We start from the raw sequence: 8,474 nt of genomic DNA, 5'->3' as shown, positions 1-8,474 counted from the left end.
GGGCGGTGCAGGGGGAGAGGCGGGGAGCGGAAAGAGAGAAGGTACAGCTTACAATATGTAGTGAAGCTAACTACTGGCCACTTAGGGAAGCCATTAAGGGTTTGGGTTGGTTTTTTTTTCAAACCTTAAGGGAAATTGACAGCTTTTACTGTAGCAATTAATGCCATGAAAACATCTAAAAAGACATTTATGTTTGGGCTACTCAAAATCTGAAAGGCAGATAAGAGTAGCATGCAAGTTTATAGTCCAGGTAACACAATTTTTCTTCAACAATAAATTGCATTTCCATAATTATTGGTAAAAACTATGAATATAGGTATAACCATAAAACCCTACATGCTTAACTGGCAACAGAGCAGGAAATCCACTTATATTTATATTCAGTAAGAAAAATATTGCAAATTGAAAAATACAAGGTCACCTATTAGTATCCTACCTATTGAACAGCCAGAAAAATGCCTTTGGAAGGTAATACATCTCACCCAGCTTGAACATTTGCCTTAAGAGGAGAAGAACAACCTAGTCTTCAATGGAGCTGACTATGGAAGAGAGCTTGGACAACAAGCCTAGACTAAACACCTGACTTCTGGACTGCTTACAGTAGGTATGATGAATGCTGGCCGAAGTCAAAAGTCTAAAGAAATTAAAGTGTAAGAGAAAGTTGTACATAAGTGGCTCATGATTTGTTATCTTGAAAAATATTTCTTTCCTGTGGATATATTTCCTGTGTGATAAATACACGGCAGTCATTACTTGATTACAGCAATGCCACTAGCTCTTTACAAAGTGAGGTTTTCATACAGCAATTCACCTGACATTTGGGCCAACAAAGCTGATTATATGGATGGAAAATGCACTCTACAGTAATGTTGCAAATTCAGTCCACACTTTATTTATCATGACACTCATACACAGCTCTAGAAAAACAAACCATAAAGCCAGCAATAAGTCATTACTGTTGAAATTCACATCCTTTCGCCAATAAGCTTAACTTCTCAAAGGGCATGATGAGTAACATTAAGTGAGAAACAGAAACAGACCATGGGTTAATTGTATTGTTCTCTGGACAAGCATATGAGCAAATAAACAAAAAGTACAGAAATGCTTATGAGAAAGCTCATAGCATTTGAAGAACTTTGGTTATTCTGTTGAAATTGGTCCTGCTGGATTAAAAAAAACATAATTAACCATCTGCAATTTGGGTGCTATAAGCAGAGCCACATGAAGATCTATCATTCACTAAGATAAGCAGGTACTATTGTTTACTCATTAACTCACAATTTTGACATATTAGCTAATAGATGCTGTCATTAAAAAATACTAAGCTTATTTAAAAAAAAAAAACACAGCAGAAAACATGTTGTCTACCTGTCTTTCAGAGTCTGTCAATACATACACACTGCTGATGTATCTACTGCATGAATATTCCTTTTCAACTTTTTAAAATAGTGATAAATATATATTAGTTCAAACATCAAAGTCCACATCTGTGGGGGAAAAACTCTAAAATTCATACCATGTGACTAGAAGACTTCACATTCAGCAAGTGCAAGAAAAAGAGAAAAAAATTATTTTCGAAGTGTTGTGTCTGGCACAGGTCTCTCTGACAGGCCTAGGCATATAGCATGTAAAATCTAAAAGCTGCTGGAGTATAGCTAAACGCTGTTATCCAAGCTGTCATAACTGTATTGCAGTTTAAAGATATTTCCTGACAAGAAAATTGAGAAAGCTGTCTGGCTAGTAAATCAAAACCTTCCTCCTCTTTTAGTGGCCAACCAACAGATGCAGTTTAGGTCACAGATGGTGTTTTTTACGTTTTAGTCTCCACGCACATCTTCAGCACAAGTACTTGCTTTCTTTACCACTAGGAGTGAGAAGTTCTTCTAAAAAAGTCTTTGCCGATACATCAAGCTATCCACAAACCACTGTTAATTTCAGAAGGTAAAAAGCTGCTGAGCAGGTAAGGTTCAGAAGTGCAGTCTTTTTTAATGATCTCATAATTTAAGATGATAGTGCATTTTACTGTGGAATATGTTATTATGTGATTACATTCCCTTGGGGAGATTTAAGAACAGCAGAAATACAACCAAAACCAAAAGGTATTTAAGGAGTTAAAGGTCAAAAAACCCCAGAATATTTAAGCATTTAATTGGTTTAAGTGTCCAAGTTAAAGCTCCCAAGTGGGTTCAACATTTCACTTATAGGTGCCACTTATTTCTCTCATTTCCCTTGCAACCCACAAAATTGTTCCTCTTGTCTTCTGTGCTCCCTGCAAGCAGGCTCTGCTCAGCACAGATGGCTGTCAGGAGTGTCAGCAAGTGCTGCTCAGTCCAGCATGCTCCCCTGGATGGGTGCCTTGCTGTGCCTTTCAAGGGTCCCTTCAATCAGGGCAGCACAAAACTAGCACTGAACTCCAAAGGTAATTTCTGATCTCCTGAATGTGCATTTTCAAAAATTAAAAATTCTGGTCTAAGTGTCAAAAAGTGTTCATCACTGTAACACTAGTTTCAGAAAAGTGTGACTCCAGGATGCTTCATTTAAAGGGAATAGCTGCTTTTTCTTTTTTTTCCAAACCAACATGTACTGGTAAAATTGAACAAATTAATTTTCATTCTTATTGCAAAGAGTAACTGGTTGGCAACATGTTATTTAAATCAAATGATGTTTTGGACGAACTCTGTATAAGCTGTCCATGAGAAAATATAAAGCAACCTTGAGAAAATCAGAAGCTGATAGCCATGCATGAGACCAGTGGGGTTCTGTAACAATCTGTGGAAGCAAATGTTTGTTTTTCCCAAGAGTGAGCTCAATGTCAGGGGAGATCAACAAGTTTATGAAAAGATTCTTGGTTAACAGATGACTGAATTCAGTGACTTGAGAAATACTCTCCATCCTGTATTCCCATAAGAGAGAAAAAGCTTGCTAAGGAAAATATTAATTTAAATTTGAACAAACCTAGAACAGATTTCATGAATTAAACATCTTGTTCTATACAAGGAATTCATTATAACCATTTTCATTTATAGTAATTTCAGTAAGGCAAGAGATCTAATGAAGCAAGAGGAAGATGAAGACCATTGATGAGCTATCAGGCTCAGCTCACTCTCAATTCAGAAAGATAAAGGGATGAAATAAGAACAGAAACTTGAAGTATTGAGTTTACCAGCCTGAAAAATATACATTTGTCAAAAAACTATGGTTCTGATTGTTCTGTATATGGTAGCTTATGCACATTCATCTTTTAACTAAACTTGTAGATCTTAGTCTTTAAGTCTATAAATTCTCATGAAAAATGGGAGCGTTCTTCTGAACATATAGAAACTGTCATCTTCAACTATTTCCTTGGTCACAGTTCAAATAGTCAATACTTACACTGTAAGTAGTTATTCACTTGTGGTTTGTAAACATGTAACAGTAGAGAAAGACTTTTTGATGACACCAGAAGATGAAAGGATGAACTGCATCAAGAATTCTTTTCTTAGTTTTACAACAAACTTCCAGCATGAATTCTTGACCAAACACTCCAGAAGTTCGTAGTCAAGTCTTTAATTTCTATGGTCCAGATGCCCAGAAACATTTAATTACCTAACTCAAGTAAGCAGAGAGATTACTTGATTTTAGTGTTTGCAGAATTATCAATGAGTCATTTACTTCCAAACCTTCAAAGACCTTTTGACACCTCATTTCCATTGAAATCAATATCACAAAGAGTAAAATAAGTAGTTGATTACTGGTGACTTTGAGATCGATCCTTAAACACAGATATGAAAAAAACTAATAAATGAAGGCATTGGAATTTAAAAAAAAAATCATTTAACACAGTCCTAGAAACTGGTAAAGAAAATTATATATGCAGTACTACAGTAAATGGGGATCATTCCAAAGTTAGTAAAGAAATAAAATTCATGTCACAGAGGTTCCATTAACTATTTTTCATTGGTCCTTTATGGATGACATGTTCATTGACTTTATAAACAAATGTTTCGATAAATCTAAAGGTTCATAATCAAAACACTACAGAGTTATGAGTTTCCATCCTGTGGAACCAAGTGCTCTCTAAATATCTGCTTCAAAAGAAAACTGGAGCACATGGAGGTGCTTAAATTGACATTGGCATACATACCATAAAAATGCTTCATTTATGACACTAATATATAGCTCCAATTAGGGAAATGCAGGTCCATAAAGTTTCCTGTTAAAATAAAGTTCTACAAAACCTTCTGTTCCCAAAAACTGTGATGGCACTTCTGGAGAGTTCAAAGGATCATTGTCTTAAACAAAAGAACATATCACCAACAATCACAAAAGGAACTCCTCTCTCTCAAAAAAAGACAAATTTAACTATCTTAGCTTTCATGAAAGCTGGGGAAGTTGCAGAGAACTTTAAGTCCATTCAACAGGCATGCAGTATCTATTACACTCTATCACTGCTCAGAAATCCATTCAAGAAGCAAGCAAAGCAAACAGACTATGAAAATGCCTATAAATATGTGGAAGAGCTTTGTTTTGGAGGGAGTACAGTAAGAAGAGCATAACCAGCATTTTTTTTTTAACAAAATCATCATGTTGGAAGCACATAGCAAGTGCAGCATCAGAATGAAAAGGAGGGCACTTGATGCATATGGAAGATTTGGAAGCATAGGGCAAAGAAAGAAATTTCCAAGATCAGAGATCAGCAAGGTCACATCTTGCTCAGCTGTGCTCTCAGAACTTCTCTCTGCCCCTTAATTTTGCCCAAAAAATAATTAAAAAGAGAAATTACAGCTTTTACAATGAAGAATTCATTTTGTTTAATGGCTGACCTTTTCAGGTATTCATTTGATTAGTACTATTCAGTAGCTAACTCATGAGAAGGAGACATCAAAGACAGATTAAAATGAAAAGCTATTTAGAAATTAGCTTTATAAACCTTCAGTCACATAGATGCAAATAATATTTATAAAGGGGTAAAAAAAAAAAAAAAACCAAGCATTTGGCAGAGGTTTGGAAGTTCTCAACTTTTCTGAAGCAAAGGATTATGGCAAAGCCTGGACACAGACACAAACACATACAATTTCTTCCCAACTCTCCCAAATGAGAAATTCAATGAAAGAACTTAGTTCTGCAAGGGGCACAGTGCAGAAAGCATGTTGACCTTAAAGTGCCTCAGACCAGAGTTATCAAAAAGAAAATAAATCTAACACACAGTTTTTAGGCTGCCAGTTATAAATACTTTTTTCTCTGGCAATTTAGGTATACCTCAGCTGTCAGGCCCCTAGAAAAATAACACCTCAGTCACTGTCAAGCTCTGTTATTTCAACTGATTGCTGACTTTAGTTGGTTGAAGTTTCAGTTAAGTTAATTTCCCCTACAGGAAGGTATATGAGGCTCTTGTTAGTAATGATCTAGTCACTGCATGACACAAGTACATTATTTACCAATGATAGTTACAAATATGCAAAAAGCAGAATATTCCTTAGCTCAAGATAAAATCCATCTTCGTTGCTACTTTGCATCTTCCACAACATCTGAGTATACATAATCTTTTGATAGGCAAAATGCAATCTTTTTTGTTTGGCTAATATATCAACCATCTAATGAAACGTTTTAATATATTACTTCCAGATGGTTACAGTGGTATTTCCTTTCCACTGTAACACATTCTAATGCAGTACTTTATCTTTCTAATATACTCCAGAAATTCAAAAAACTAATGGTTTCATTCAAGCATAGGTTATAATATGAAGTGTCCTGGTCACTTCATCATGAATAAACAGACTGAGGATCCCATAGAGTATGGCTTTTCTGTGAGGGACTTCAATAAGGGTCAAGGATAAATTATATATAGCATGCTTTGCAGAGTCTTGCATGAGAAACTACATCCACAAAAAAAAAAAAATCAGCTATTAGTCAGGTCCCAGGCCCTCAGACTCCAGGGTTCCTCTTTGTAATTCAAACATCTTCAACCACAGACAACTAAGATTTTATAGGTTTCTCTGGTACCATGCTTTTACTCCCTTAGTTTGCATTTCTTAAGCCTTGGAAAGCTTCATATGTTTTACAAGACTAATTGTACACATTAAAATGGAAACTACTTCTAAATCTGTTCATTTCAATACATGCTAATTTTAGAGTACTTCAGTTGACCTTAAGAATCTTTTACCTTGCTTTAAGTACATACAGCAGGATACCATAAACCATACAACAGCATAAAAACCTAGCATTTGCTAAAGTTAGAACTATGGTTTTCTTCATAGTTCATAGTAGGAAGAAATTTTACAATGGATTTCATGATAATTGAGTTTAAAAAGCAGAATGTAATTTAACTGGCATTTAAAATGCTGCACTTACTGGAATACTTTATTTGTCACGAGGTCTAGGGGGTTAGAATTGACTAATAGACAGTGATGATGATAAATCAGTATAGCAGAGTTAATTTCTCAGAGTTGCACTAGATTTAGTTGCTCAGCCCTCAGAATAATGAAATTACATGGCCAAATTCCTCTGCTTCCAGGAGAATTTAGGGATAAGAGACTTCAGCTACTTTTTTTTTTTAAGAGAGAGACTTTATAGTGGTACTGAAAAAAATAAATCTGTGTAAGTCACAGCAGTTTAATTCATCAGTCATCCTCTCCCTTTCCTTTTGAAATTGTAATTAGGAACACAGCTTATAGATGTTCCAGGCACACTCAGAGCTCATTACCTTTATCGCACAATCTAAAATAGTGTGTGCCTGGTGAGTATGTGAACTTTAGCATACAGCTAGAGAGAAGTTGCAACAATAAACTAGTTGCGTTCCTAAAAATTGCATCCCTAATGCAAAAATAGTTAAAGCACTTCAAAACAAAGGAAAACATTTGTTTGCCACTAGTAATAAAGTTCCCATTGTGGTCTCATGTGTGCAGTTTGCATTAGTGAGTCAAAAAAGATGTCATTTTATATCTTGCCTCACTAACAGTAGCAACTAAATTAAACACATCATGATGATGTTTCTTAAATTCCCAGTTTGCACAGATGTACGTACCTATTTGTGCGTCATCCTAAGTATACATTTTTCAGTCTCATTAGAACAATGAATCCTACACTTTATCAGTCAGTAGTCAGTTGCTTTACGTCAGAGCTACTTGCTTTATGCTTTACCTATTTCTACATATACCAGTGAAAGATGCTCTTAACAGAGCTCTGACCAAGCCAAACCCTGCATTCTTGCCCCAATCTACAATAACCCCAATCTACATGGACCTTTGGCTACCCAGAACAGTAAGGGAACATTTGGAAACTTCAGTGCAGACTGTGATTCAGCAGTACTTTTCTGGGGGGTTATTTATTTAAAAACTGATGCGCGAGTATGATGTCCCCCTCCGGTGGACAGCTACAAAAGCCATGGTAGATGACATGTGATCTAAAGCCACTGCTTTAACTGAAGAAGAAAAAGCTTATGTGTGCTCGTACTCATTTAAGTTCTCTCCACAAACCCCCACTGTCTGAAATGCATTTTATGCAGCCACATGTATCCAGTGGGAACCATTCTTTCTGTTACAAGAACCGTACTGTCTCAGGGCTTCAAGTCACATATACATATATATAGTCACATGAGAGGTTTCTGGTTTTTGTTTAATAAACACAAGCTTAACTACAATGGACTTGTTAACGATGGTCTAATTATACTCTTTTGTAAGCATGCATACAAACTCCGTATTAAAACATCTGAGTAGTGCATTTTTTAACATGCTTTATAAATTAAACAAATGAGAAAGATTTCAAAATTACAACGGGAAATGCATCTGTGCCATAATCCCAAAAGTGAATTTCACTGGCCAGTGTTCCCTTCTGTTGTCTTAATCTAAAATACTAAAATAAAAAATAAATATCAAGTACACGTACCAAACACCCTTTAATCTTGATCGCTACAATCCAAAATTCAGTGTCATTTGCCTTACTATTATTTAATGCCCATACTTTAGACTGGAAAACACATTCCTTCACTTTTGACAGGTGGATTATGAAGATGACTGTCTTCCTCCAGCATTTCTTAAATGCCTGCAGTCATGATTTAATTACCTTTACTCCTCATCTTCTCTTTTGGTTCATAGCCTAGAACAGCAGCCTTGGCAATCAATGATCAGTGCTTTAGAGTAAGCCATCAGCCTCCATTATGAGAAATTCTTATAACTCCACCAGGGTTAACATATTCTCAAGCAATAATTTGCAAGAAAATGCCCCAACAGATACAAGAAATGAATATGCCTTCAGTATCCCATTAAGAAGCGTGAAACTCAAATATCATATTTCACCTGTTTGTATTCAGCAAATTAGAAGCATCAGTGTATCACACCACATACTTTTGCACAGCATCCATTATAATTCCCCCCACAGACAAAACTTAATAAAACACACACTATCATCCAAGAATTGCCTTGTCACCTGTCCACAATGTTTCTGGAATTCAGCTACCCTTGCCACTTTATATTCCCATTACCAAGAATACTTAATTC

This window comes from Calidris pugnax, unplaced genomic scaffold, assembly GCF_001431845.1.
Source record: "Calidris pugnax isolate Ruff unplaced genomic scaffold, ASM143184v1 scaffold56, whole genome shotgun sequence".
Lineage (NCBI taxonomy): Eukaryota > Metazoa > Chordata > Aves > Charadriiformes > Scolopacidae > Calidris > Calidris pugnax.
This window is presented reverse-complemented; position numbering follows the sequence as displayed.